This window comes from Adiantum capillus-veneris, chromosome 5 (assembly GCF_014529385.1).
Source record: "Adiantum capillus-veneris isolate H3 chromosome 5, ASM1452938v2, whole genome shotgun sequence".
Lineage (NCBI taxonomy): Eukaryota > Viridiplantae > Streptophyta > Polypodiopsida > Polypodiales > Pteridaceae > Adiantum > Adiantum capillus-veneris.
This window is the reverse complement of record NC_140935.1, coordinates 166,480,929-166,495,117: the sequence shown is the minus strand read 5'-3', so window position 1 is coordinate 166,495,117 and position 14,189 is coordinate 166,480,929.

Genomic DNA, 14,189 nt, shown 5'->3' with positions numbered 1-14,189 from the left:
TATTCTTAGCTTTCTCTTTTGGCTCTTGAGAGCTTATATAAAAGCACCTCTTCCTTCAAATTCAAGACACGCACAAAATTTCTCAGAAGCAGAAGCTCTCTTGCCTTGACGCCGAAGTTACCTTCTCTCCCTCTAGCTTTCACCCCCAATGCATCTCCATCTTTACCACCATCCTGTTGTCCCTAAGATTGTTGAGTTCTCTTTCTCTCTCCTCATCTTCTTGGCAAGCAAAGAATCCATAACTCTACTTTTCACGGCAAAGCTTTCTCTTTTCTCTATCATAATACGATGACCCCGAAGTGAGTGATTCGAAGCTCGAAGAATGCTTTTGTCGTTCCACCTCCAAGGAAGCTACAAAGGAAGGTATTATCTAGTCCAATTGTAACTCAAACGTAGTGATTCAAAGCTCGAAGGATGCTTCTATTGTTCCACCTCCAAGGAAGGTATAAATGAAGGGATTATCTACTCCAATTATAGCTCAAGCGCACGTATCAATTGTGGAAGAAGTTGAAGCCATCCAACCTCCAACACGGAAGGTAGTCGAACACATCCCCAATATGGTAAGATAAATTTAAAAGTTTGCATCGTAATACATGTTGACTGTAATGGAATTGGCCTATTTAATTTGAGAGTAGCGAAAATTAATGAGAGTACTTTTGAGAAATGACTTTGTGAGCATAGCGGGTGAACATAATTGAAGATAGCAACATAATCATAGCAATTAGTTAACTTGGCATGAACAATACTTTTGCAAGAGAGAGAATTTAGAGAACATGACAACAATTGAGGACCGGATTTATGTGGAGCCAGTCCCCCCTCCAATAGGCATTTGTATTATGATTTCTCCCATTAAGAGACTTGTTACAATACAATCTTTGTGTTCCTTGTGACCTAGGTGATGCAATGAAGATGGAAAGCTTCATACATCACAAACATAACATAAACGTGAAGAAAGATTTAACTATCCCAAGCCTCAGTCCCAAGACCTCAAACACCTTCGAAGGTGGAGAGAGCTAGCAAGGAATGAGGGTAGGGAAGACGAAGAAGAAACATTTCGTAGGAGAAAGAATTAGTTCCTCACTTATCATAACTCTTGTTGCTAGCATACATAATAGCATAGTAATGAAGAAGAAGGATATGTCAAGCTTAAGCATTGAAGCATGGCTCTTGGTTGGATTTGCACTCCATATCCAAGAGTGTTGGTGTAGGCTCTGAACCTCTACTTGCTTGGAGAAGGAGAGGGAGCTCTTGCACTTTGCATAGCACACAATAAGAGTGTTTGTGAGTGTGTATGGGTGAGTAAACCCCCTAAGCGACCCCCTAGCTTGCTTGGGTAGAACCCCCCTTGTAGCTCATGCTTCAAGCTCATTGGACCCCTCCAGGCCTAGCCAATCATAAGCAGGAGGCATTACAAGCAGTAAGGGTAGCCTTGAGACAAGTGTCCCCCTTTCCCCTTTGAGAGAGAGGGCTAGATAAATGCTAAATCAATTAATTAAATCTCCTAAATTATTATTGGACCCCTTGAGTGGCCAACCAATAGGCTTCAGGCACACCATGAGGGCAACATGAGGAGGAACTTGACAAGTGTCCCTTTTGCTTTCTTTGTATCATGCATGCCTTGTGTGAGTGTTTGGGTGTTCTCTCTCATCCCCCCTCATGTAGGGCTCGCCCCCTCCTTGTAGGGATTGAAATTTGACTTTTTGACACCTCAAGCCCCTCATGCATAGGCCCAGTTCCCACCACAAGCTTGGCTCTTAAGCACTTTAAGCTTGGGCTGTGTTCTCACCTCAAGTGCAACCCTAGCATCTCAAGCATGTCAAGCACCTCAAGCATCTCAATCATTAAGCACCTCAAGCATCTCAAGCACCTCAATCATCAAGCACCTCAAGCACCTTAGTCATCAAGCAGGGCAAGCACCTCGAGCTGGGTCGGGTTCCCGCGCCTCAAGCTCAACCCTAGCTTACCTAAGGTCAAAGGACTTTTACACACATTATTGGAGGTCTTCAATGAAGCTAACCCTAAGGTCTTATGCTCCATTTGTTAGCCTTGCTCTTTGATAGACCATCTCTCATTTGGGTCCCTTTACCATTGGCCCCGTGTTGAGATAGATCTATAAGCACATGTCTATATCTTACCACTTGTTTTCGTTTATTCTCCCACATTAAGTGATCAATTTAATATGAGAAAATCATTTGGGTTGGTTAGATCTTAGATATTAGATATTAGATTTTATGACATTACCTCTCTCTTGAAATCATAGTTGTCCTCGACTATGAGGTAGAAGAGATAAAGCCTTAGTCATTAGTCAATTTTACTTAGCGGGTAGAGAATCCCTTTTTACCCTACGACATCTTTCCAAGATGGATGACTAATCCATTTTGGTGCTTGGGAGACATAGCTTTTGCAAGCATGTCTGCTCTTTAGTCCATTTTATTCTCCCAAAGTAGAGTGACAAATTCTACTTGGTGTTTGAGAGACATCGTCATCACAAACATGATTCTAAGCATGCATACTAGTTAAATTTGTGCACAATTAAAAAGAGGACTAGTCTTATAAGACAAAAATATGAGTCATTTAAAACAAATTTGTACATTTGCTTACTCTAATGTAGCATTGTAAGCATTGACAAGGTTCATACTATCCTTAAGTTGTATTCCTTGCATCCATCTAGCATCTTTAAAAGGATAATTTTTGAACTTAATAAGATACCGTCGGATAATCTTGCCATGTCGTAGTACCTTGTCTTCATGCCGAAGGATAGCTTCGGGTTGTAGCACCTCTTCTTGGTCTTCAACTTTGGGAGGGTCTTCAATAATTGGTTCAGTTGGTGGCTCTCCTTTGTAGGGCTTAAGTAGGCTTACATGAAAGGCATTGTGTATGAGCCAATGGTTGGGCAACTTGAGTTGATAAGCCGTCTCATTGATGGGCTTCAAGATTTAAAAAGGACGATAGTATCTTTTTGCTAGTTTAGCATAATACTTTTGATGGCCCGTAGGATTTTTGCCCGTTGTTTGCCTTAATCGAGCCTTAGGAAACTTGAGTAAGACCCAATCATTTTCTTTGAACATTAAGGCTCTTCTGTGCTTATCAGCAACAGCTTTTTGACTTCGTTGAGAGATGGATATAGCCTCCTTAATCTTTTGAAAAGATTCTTGTAGGTCACGGCTATATTCATTGGCGGCGGCGAAGATCTTCCCATGTACTTTGAGTAGCAAGGGACTTTTAGGTCTTCCCTCAATGACCTCAAAAGGTGCTTTTCCCGTAGAAGTATGTACAGTATTAATGTAGGCATACTCTACAAGAGGTAAGTACTTTTCCCATTGTGAGCGTTGATCTACTTCGGTAACATAAGACTTGAGTAGATCGAGTATCGTAAGATTAGCTATCTCACTTTGGCCATCCGTTTGTGGGTGATAGGCCGAAGAGAAATTCAATCTTGTTCCTAAATTTTCAAAGAGACCTTTCCAGAAATTACTGGCCATTTGATGTGCCTTAATAGTCTTTTTGGCAGGAATAAACTGTGCTTGCTTGCTAAACCTGTCGACTATTGTTCATATTCTTGTATTCCCATGGATAGACTTGGGTAATCCAAAGATGAAATCCATGCATATACTCTCCCATGGTGAATTTCGGATAGGCAATGGCTGGAGTAATCCAAGTTGCTTCCCTCTATCATACTTGGTCTTTTGGCATACTACACATTTTGAAACATACTCTTGTATGTCCACTTTCATGGTAGGCCAATAGAAGTACGTTTCTACTCCTTGGAGAGTAGGTTGAATACCTCTATGCCCCGCCTATGGAGGAGCATGGGAATCATACATAACTTTCTCACGAAGGGAATGGTAACGCATAGCCTATTGCCATGGAGAAGATAACCATCCTGAAAGGTGAATGGTTCCTCTTTCTTCCCCAAAGCAAGGGCTGACATTATGTCTCTAAAGTCAGGGTCAGTAGCATACTCATCTATTATAGTGGATAGATAATTGTGAGTAGCTATAGACACCGCATTTAATTTTGGTCGTCGTGAAAGTGCATCGGCCACTTGATTGTGCTTACCAGCTATGTGAGCAATATGGGAATTAAATTGCAAAAATAAATTTGCCCACCTCATTTGTTTGTCGGAAAGCTTGGTTTGCGTCATGAAATACTTGAGACTTTGGTGGTCGGTTCGTAGGATAAATAGAGTCCCCAATAGGTAGTGCTTCCATGTACCTAGGGCATGTAGAACAGCTAAAAGGTCTTTCTCATAAATGCCCAAGACTCGTTCATCAGTATTGAGCCTTCGGCTCTCATATGCTATGGCATGCCCTTCTTGAAGAAAAACTGCTCAAAGGCAATCACCACAAGCATCACATTGGACCTCAAATGGCTTTGAGAGATCCGGAAGCACGAGGATTGGTTGGGAAGTAAGCTTCTCTTTGAGCTTATCAAAAGCATTTTGCTCCTTAGCAGTCCATACATACTTAACGTTCTTCTTAGTTAAGTCGTGTAGTGGTCCTACTACTTGAGAGAATTTTGCTATGAAGCATCTATAGTATGTGCACATACCAATAAATCTTCTTAGCTCATGTAGATTTCTTGGGTTAGGTCATGATTTAATTACCTCTAACTTTGATGGATCCATACGGATACCATCGTGAGAGATAATATGACCTAGGTATTGAATCTCTTGAAGGAAAAATTTGCTTTTCTTTTGGTTGAGAAAAAGCTTGTTCTCCCTCAATGCTTGAAAAATCACTTGGAGATGTTGCTTATGTTCCTCCAAAGACTTGGAGTAGATGATGATATTATCAAAGAACACTCCAGTGAATTTGCGGTATGGTCTAAAAATTTTCTCCATCAGACGATTGAACGTAGTTGGTGCATTAGTCAAGCCAAAAGGCATGACTAGATATTCATAAAGACCAAACGTTGTGCGAAACGCGGTCTTTAAGATATCTTCATCCACTATCCTTATTTGATGATAGCCACTCTTAAGGTCGATCCTACTAAAGTAGGTAGAGCCTTGTAGCTTATCAAATAGATCTTCTACTCGAGGCACGGGAAATCTGTTTTTGATAGTGATATGGTTTAGTGCTCGATAGTCCACACACATACGGTATGTACCATCTTTCTTTTGCACTAAAAGGACTGGAGAACAAAAGGGAGAGGAACTAGGCCTCACCATCCCTTTGTCTACCAATTCCTGTACTTGCCTCATGATCTCCTCTTGTTGAGCTTGTGAGACTCGATAGGGAGGTTTGTTAGGCGATGAGCTTCCTGGAAGGAGCTCAATGCAATGGTCATCATCCCCTCGTGTTGGAGGTAAGTCCATAGGGATATCATCCATGAACACATCTTGGAATCCTTTTAGAAAATTAGACAAGTTTAACTCTTCTTGATTCCTACCATTTACATTTGTTGAAACATTAGTATCTTTTAGAGACTCTTTGACAAAAATCATGTACGCAGAAACTTAGCTCTTCATTGACTTATCAAAATCAAGAGGATTTACAAGTGGAATAGTGGGACCACGCTCACTAGCATCTATATACATGTTCTTTACCCTGTAGGTGAAGTAGATTCTCCTTTCAGGGAACTTCATGTTGGCAGCCATGCGATCAAACCATGGCGCCCCTAGGACAGCGTCCTCATGTTGGAGAGGAGAGATGAAGAAGTCTTCTTTGTCGACATAGCTTTGGACATGAAGCCTCAACTTCCCAATCAAGGGAGTAACGGAGGCTTGTTGTCCCTTGAAAGCTGCATCAGCCATTACCATATCTCCCATTTCAAAAGCTTGAATGCCCAACTTGGTGGCCAACTCCATTGATATGAAGTTTAGAGTAGAGCCAGAGTCAAACAAGATGAAGGCATCATGCTGTCTTACCTTTCCCCAAGCATAGGAAAGTGATGATCCTTTGCAATGAGCATCCTCTTTTGGAGCTTCGATGGTGGAAGCCCTAGGAGTCTCATTGCGAGTATTCTTTTTGGGGCAAGAACGATAGCCATGTCATTGCTCCCCACACTTGAAACACTTATGGTCCTTGCGAAAAGCTTCAAGCTCTTCAAGAGAAAGTTTGTTTTTACCTTTGTAAACTCCCTTCTCCTTGGACCGATTGTTGTTGTTGTTGGACGTGACTTGGGAAGTATTTTGAACATTGGTTTTCCCCTTTGCATCATTTTTGTCTTTGTTTTCCATGGGCTTGACATTACGTCTAGCCCCTTGATGGAAATTGATGCGTGAAGCAACCATGGTGTGATGGATTACTTCGCTAATAGTACCAGGCCGTTGAGAGTTGATGTATTCGGCCATCTCTTCAGGTAATCCCGCACAGAATTGTTGCCTTTGCTCGGCAAAGTCTATCTTTTGAAAGACAGTAGCCTTGAGATGTAAATCCCAAAACTTGTCTACGTACTTGTGGATAGACTCATGAGAGAGAAGCTTCAAGCTGCGCCATTCAGTAAGCACTTTGTCTTTTGCATCGCTTGTGAGGAATTGCTTCATGATGGAAACTCGTAGAGTTTTCCACGTCTTTGGGGCTTCACCATTGCCACGAAGGCTAGCCCACCATTCACGAGTTGATTTTTGGAAGTGTATAGCTACATGGTGTAGCTTGGAGGACTCTGTGAAGCCCTCGTCTCCAAAGGCCGCATCAAATTGCTGGATGAAGGCCAACACTTTGTCGGTAGCACCAAAGGTGCCATCATAGGTGAGAAAAGAGATACTCTTTCCTCCCTCCTCGAACTTCTTTAGCTTTTGTGACCTTCGCCATGCAGGAAATGATTTGCGATGTCCTCCCCTCTTGTATTCTCTAGGAGAATAGCCATAACTTTCATCGGAAGAGGAGGAAGGTGAAGAAGAAGGAGAAGAGGGTGACCTCTTCCTAGCCCTTTTCTTCCTTTGTTTCCTCTCTTGCCTTTTAGAGTGATGAGAAGAAGGACTATGTGTTGATCTTTTCCTCTTGGGAGGAGGGGGCAATCGTCTAGACCGCGGCCTTCATGGAGCCACATCTTCAGAGGAACTTAAACTTTCATTGCTTTCTTGCTCTTTGAGTTCCTCCTCTCGAATGGGAGAGAGTCTTCTTTTGGGGGTCTCTTCAAGAGGCCTCCTAAGCTCTCTCTCCTCTTGAAGAGGAAGGGAAATTCCATAAGCACGAAGTTGTTGAGTAACTTCGGCTTGCAAAGCAGGGTTGCCCATAGCTTGCTGCAACCTAGTGACGAGATAATTCACAAACATGGGAGCATCATCCTAAGCACCTTCATGTGCAAAACCAAAGCTATCAATGTTCATTCTACTCTCTTGATTATTGTCAGCCATGTTAACAAAATTTATGTATGTACTTAGTGTATGCTTTGGCAATTCAAAACCTTAGTTTCCACTCCTCTTAGCCTTTGAAAATCGGATCTTAAGTATCTACACCCACGGCTCGAAGTGGTTAATTATAGAGAGTAGAGGAGTAGGTCTAACATAGCAGAGTTGCCGAGGGCTAGCTCCTTTCAGACTTCTTATGGCTCAATAATCGTAAAGCCGTAGGCAAGTCTAAAAAGACTCCATTATTAAGTCCAAATCTCCCGAGGTGTGCACCATCCCCCACATAGTGGGCTCAACAAAACCGATAATAGAGCCCAGTTCCACTTACCCTAATATAATCAACAACATCAACCATTTATAGGCTACTTAAGGACCTCTCTTCTTAAGCAAGAAAAGAGAACCAAATGCTATGATACCAATGTAATGGAATTGGCCTATTTAATTTGAGAGTAGCGGAAATTAATGAGAGTACTTTTGAGAAATGACTTTGTGAGCATAGCGGGTGAGCATAATTGAAGATAGCAACATAATCATAGCAATTAGTTAACTTGGCATGAACAATACTTTTGCAAGAGAGAGAATTTAGAGAACATGACAACAGTTGAGGACCGGATTTATGTGGAGCCGGTCCCCCCTCCAATAGGCATTTGTATTATAATTTCTCCCATTAAGAGAGACTTGTTACAATACAATCTTTGTGTTCCTTGTGACCTAGGTGATGCAATGAAGATGGAAAGCTTCATGCATCACAAACATAACATAAAAAGCTTTAACTATCCCAAGCCTCAGTCCCAAGACCTCAAACACCTTCGAAGGTGGAGAGAGCTAGCAGGGGATGAGGGTAGGGAAGAGGAAGAAGAAACATTTCGTAGGAGAAAGAATTAGTTCCTCACTTATCATAACTCTTGTTGCTAGCATACATAATAGCATAGTAATGAAGAAGAAGGAGATGGCAAGCTTAAGCATTGAATCATGGCTCTTGGTTGGATTTGCACTCCATATCCAAGAGTGTTGGTGTAGGCTCTGAACCTCTACTTGCTTGGAGAAGGAGAGGGAGCTCTTGCACTTTGCATAGCACACAATAAGAGTGTTTGTGAGTGTGTATGGGTGAGTATACCCCCTAAGCAACCCCCTAGCTTGCTTGGGTAGAACCCCCCTTGTAGCTCATGCTTCAAGCTCATTGGACCCCTCCAAGCCTAGCCAATCATAAGCAAGAGGCATTACAAGCAGCAAGGGTAGCCTTGAGACAAGTGTCCCCCTTTCCCCTTTGAGAGAGAGGGCTAGATAAATGCTAAATCAATTAATTAAATCTCCTAAATTATTATTGGACCCCTTGAGTGGCCAACCAATAGGCTTCAGGCACACCATGAGGGCAACATGAGGAGGAACTTGACAAGTGTCCCTTTTGCTTTCTTTGTATCATGCATGCCTTGTGTGAGTGTGTGGGTGTTCTCTCTCATCCCCCCTCATGTAGGGCTCACCCCCTCCTTGTAGGGATTGAATATTTGACTTTTTGACACCTCAAGCCCCTCATGCATAGGCCCAGTTCCCACCACAAGCTTGGCTCTTAAGCACTTTAAGCTTGGGCTGTGTTCTCACCTCAAGTGCAACCCTAGCATCTCAAGCATGTCAAGCACCTCAAGCATCTCAATCATTAAGCACCTCAAGCATCTCAAGCACCTCAATCATCAAGCACCTCAAGCACCTTAGTCATCAAGCAGGGCAAGCACCTCGAGCTGGGTCAGGTTCCCGCGCCTCAAGCTCATCCCTAGCTTACCTAAGGTCAAAGGACTTTTACACACATTATTGGAGGTCTTCAATGAAGCTAACCCTTAGGTCTTATGCTCCATTTGTTAGCCTTGCTCTTTGATAGACCATCTCTCATTTGGGCCCCTTTACCATTGGCCCCGTGTTGAGATAGATCTACAAGCACATGTCTATATCTTAACACTTGTTCTCGTTTATTCTCCCACATTAAGTGATCAATTTAATATGAGAAAATCATTTGGGTTGGTTAGATATTATATATTAGATTTTATGACATTGACATAGTAAGTCAAGTCTAGGAATTCTCCTTAAACCGTCCAAGAAACATGATTGTATAAAAAAAAACAAGCATTGATTTCATAAAATAGTGAAAGATTTGTTGGATAAATTGTCATTGTTTGATAAACTGTTATTGTTTGATAACTTGTTACTATTAGATATGAAGATTTGATTGATCATATCTAAAGAATCACTTAAAGAAAATAATTTTATAAAGAATATCTTTTGTTCCTTGAGGTTAGCAAGATGCCTCGCAATTAGCGAGATGATCCCGCGGTTAGCGAGAGAATAAGCTGAGGTTATCAGCTCTCTTGCAATTAGCAAAATTCCTCCTACGGTTTGCAATTGCAGAAGTAAGCACAATTCGCAGTTAGCGAATAAGTAAATCTTTTGTAAAGCCTCTGTTGGCTAGAGAGAGATAGTATGTAGATAGCGGCAAACTCATGAGAAAATTGAATAATTATTTTTATTGAAATATAGAACTATCTTTATTAGGCCTTATTTGAGAAAGAATTATTTTCTTGATATTATAAGGGTTGTATGAAAGAACCTGTACTCAAAATTAATAAAAGAATCACGTTTGTATATGTAAAACAATGTGATAGTAATTAAAAAACAAGAGGAACAGGTGAGTGCAGTGTGGAAAGTGGACACTAGTATCCAAAGAAAACTATGTCTATGGACGGGTGATTCGATTAGTTAGGTACTTTTCACAAGACTATTAGTTAGTTAAGCATAAGTCTCATATCATATTTAAAATTTATGAATGGTGGTCATGCCTCTTAAATGTGGGAAAAAGGTGTTGTTTATAGATCCTAAGTATGTTAATCGGAAAAAGGTATTGTTTATAGATCCTAAGTATGTTAATCGGATTTTATCCTTATGATATAGGAATTAGCTTATATTAGAGTCCTTTGATTTATCGACGTGGTTTGCGATGTATGACCCTTACAACCACAATCTCGATAGATAGAGGTCTTCCTCTCTTTTGTTGCTCGTATCCTTGCTTCTTGGAAACAGAGTTGGGTGTTGCATATGGAACTTGAGAATAAAGGAAGGCTATCTATCAAGTCGCCCCAATCTTTCAGGGTTACGGACCTGGCAATTGGTATTAAAACCTTAGGGTAAAAGTTTTCATTGGCTATCCCAAACTTCCTCGTGCATATCATTTTCTAAACCCATATCATAAACCACCAAATATTACGACATGCAAGCCGATGTGTATCACATTTAATATGGTTGAAACCTCTATTATGTTTTCTCATTGAGAGATCTTTTGTAGACTCTCACATAAAATTTTGATGAATTTATGAGTAGGACATCAAGTTGTTTTTTCTCAAAAAAATTGTTTGAATGGTTAAGTCATGTGATTGAGTTTTAATGGATTCGATAAACCATGATTGGTTAAAACATGTGATTGGAATAATTCATGACTAGTTAAGTCATGTGATTGAGTTTTTAGTGGATTGGATAAGTTGTGATTGGTTAAGTCACCTGATCGAGATAATCTATAACTGGTTAGGTCATGTGATTGAATTTTAATGGACTGGATAAGCCATGGTTGTTTAAGTCATGTGATTCATTTTTTAGTGGACTGGATAAGTCTAGGTTTGGAAAATACCTTATTGTTTTGAGTCATTATAAACATAGATGTTAATATATATGTACACTCAGAGGAATTCTCAAATCACTCCTGCGTTGGAAAACCCTTAGAATGATGCTATTTGTAAAAAAAAATTCAGGAGAAGGTTTGTTACTCAAACAAATGCGGCTGCCACCTTCTTTTAAAGGAGAAGGTGATGATATTGAAAAGGATGCGAAAGTGTGGATTGAATCTATGGATGATCTTATCTCTGCTACAAGGTCCACACCTACAAATAAAATGATGCTAGTGATGTTTCGCTTCTCAAATGAAGCAAATCTATAATAAGAAACAACATTGTCGTGACATGGGAGTATTGGGTGGAGAACTCTCAGAGTTGGAGGAAAATTAAACAAGTAGTGAAGGAAAGATACTTATCCCCTACCTATGAAGCGATAAAGATGAATAAGTTCTTTAACTTGAAACAATACAGCTTATCCTTGAAAGAGTACTACCCAAAGTTTGTAAGGCTTAGATGTTACGCACCGCCAATGACTATAGAGCATTAGATAGTTTATTTTTGTCAAGATTTAAGGGATCCAATTAGCTCAAATTGGAATCCTTGAAACCTATCATTGTACAAGATGCTTTACTACGAGCTAAACCTTTAATGAAGGAGGAAGGGATTAGAAGAAGAGTTGAACAGAATTAGAGCTTCAATGATAAATAGCCACAAAGAGCTTATGCCGCTAATGTGCAAAATCCTCCACGTTTGGATGTTTGATGCTTTGAATGTGGAGAGTTTGGCCATTATCAGAACAATTTCCCACGTCTAAGGAATAGAGTAGCAGTAGCAACTGAAGTAGACCAAAGACATCGCCCTTTTGGTGGACATAATGGTGGACAAGCTGGTGATGAGAGTGGGACTACCCTCACTTTTTCTCAAGATAAGGACATCTCGACTCCCAAATTTTGAGAGGTTGTAACATACCCAAGATTTATCAATAAAAACTATTTCAACTATTTTGTAAATGTATTTGAGGTCCAATTTTTACTAAGCCATAGAGAGTTTTAAAAGATCGATCGGATTAGAAATCCGACTCTGAAACTATTAATTATGGCCCTTACTTCACTTGAAAACAATGGGTTGCCATGGAAAATGTTACATAAATGATATTTTATGATTTATTGCAGTTGACAGGTGGAAAAGACTAGATCGAACTAGGCCTATGCAAATGGAAATATATATTGTGCATTTTATTATTCAAGTGCTCTTTATGAGCTTTGGCCATGTATGACCGGCCGGCCAGTTTGTACTCACATTGACTGTTGAAGAAATCTATAACTGAAATACGTGCAAGAGGGAAATGGTCACTCTTGCACGGGGGGAGATTGCACCCAGTGTCTGCATTGCTCTTCTCTCCTCTCCTCTCTCCTCTCTCGACCTGCTGGCGTAGCACTCCACTCTAGGAGGTGCGCCTGCACGTGCTCTCTCACTCTATCTCGCTCTCTTTTTCTCTCTGTTCGTGTACGATTTGATTATATGATCACAGGCTTTGCCAGGTATGCATATTTTGCGGTGGTTTGTTGTTTCTATCATGCTATTTGAGGTATTTTGCAGGGACGCTACGTCTTCTGTTTGTAGCAGTGGTATCAGAGCCTAGATACGCTCCAAAAACTAACGATTTTAACCAATACCAGCTAAGTACTTTGTTTTTTACGTTTAGATTCCATTACTTGCTTCAATTGTAGTTATTGACTTTCTGTTTTGGAATTAAAGAGGGTGTTTTCTTTATTGGCATAATATATAGTGCTTACCAGTATAACTACGTTAATTAAACATATTAATAGAATAGATTAATTTAATCTACGATGATACTCGGGAACGAGAAAGGATTACGAGTATTTTGTGGATGCTTTAAAGGTTTATGAAAACGGGGTTTAGGTTAAACCCTTATACTTGCAATATGCAAAGCTTGAAGAGCTTCATGGAATTCCCCGGAACCGTTCAATCTGCGAGTGGATGCAAGATACAGATTAATAAGTCGCAACAAAGAGCCTATGACCGGCAAGAAATTAGACCATGGAGAAGCTTTTTAGAAAGAAAAAAAAAACGAGACAAACGTTGTTGCCTTTTTTTTTTTCCTTTTTTTGATGCTGTTAAACTAAGCTGGACCTGCTACTGCAGGTGCTTTTCGGATGGGGCAAAATCCTTCCTACACACAACACTGCGTGCAGTTGGTACACCTAGCTTACCAGACGATGCAGATCTGAGGGATGTCCCCTACTTGTCATGTTTGCAACTCACGTGTAGGGCAAGCTTGGCCATCATTAGCACATGCAGGAGCGTCGCCAACGCACACATAGACGGTTCTCTCTTTCTCTCTCTCCCTGATCGCCTACAACGGCCGAATGACCTCAACTGGAGTGAACTCTCTCTTTCTCCTCTCAGCCACCACTAGGAATAAAAATCTCTGTCTATCTCTCTCAGTTGCCTGCATGGCGTTGCCCACCCACCAACTAGTGGCATTGCACTCGAACAGAGACGCCAACCTCTTACTTGGAACGGTGGGCTACCCACCATCTCTGCATGCATATCCTATGCCCAACCAACGGCCACCCATTTGATTTCCCACTACACTCTCTCTCCCACCAACCGCCAACGTTTGCTATACCCGTACCCGCTGGTTCTTGCATGTCACGGCTCTCGCTGCATGTGATAGGAGGGCCGCCAACTAACCAAACAAGAACAGAGAAATGGGAGGCACCCGACCTGCAGTCTTAGCGTTGTGATAAAAAAAAAAGAATTATTTTATTTTATTTTTGACACACACACACTCCCAGCGCATGGCTTCTACCAGCCACAACTCCACCTTCCCTTTCCACCTCTCGTCGACATCTTGCAGCTGCCAAAATCTATGCTTCTAGTTACTTGCCTGGGTGCACATAACCTCTACTAAGCGCACTGCCATATGCATGCCATGTACCAGCTGCTAGGGCCCACCATTGTTCTCTTTTCTCCTCTATCTCCCTTTTCAACGCATAAAGTCTGCTTTCTCTCTCTCTCTCTCTCTCTCTCTCTCTCTCTCTCTCTCTCTCTCACACACACACACACACACACACACACAACTGGCGGCACATACACGTCATGCAGACACTACTGCGTCTTTGCACAGAAACGTCTCTTTTTGCATCACTCTCCTTGCCCTTTCAAAACACGATCGCTGACTTCATCAAGAGAAACTGTACAATGTTGGGCTGCGTTTA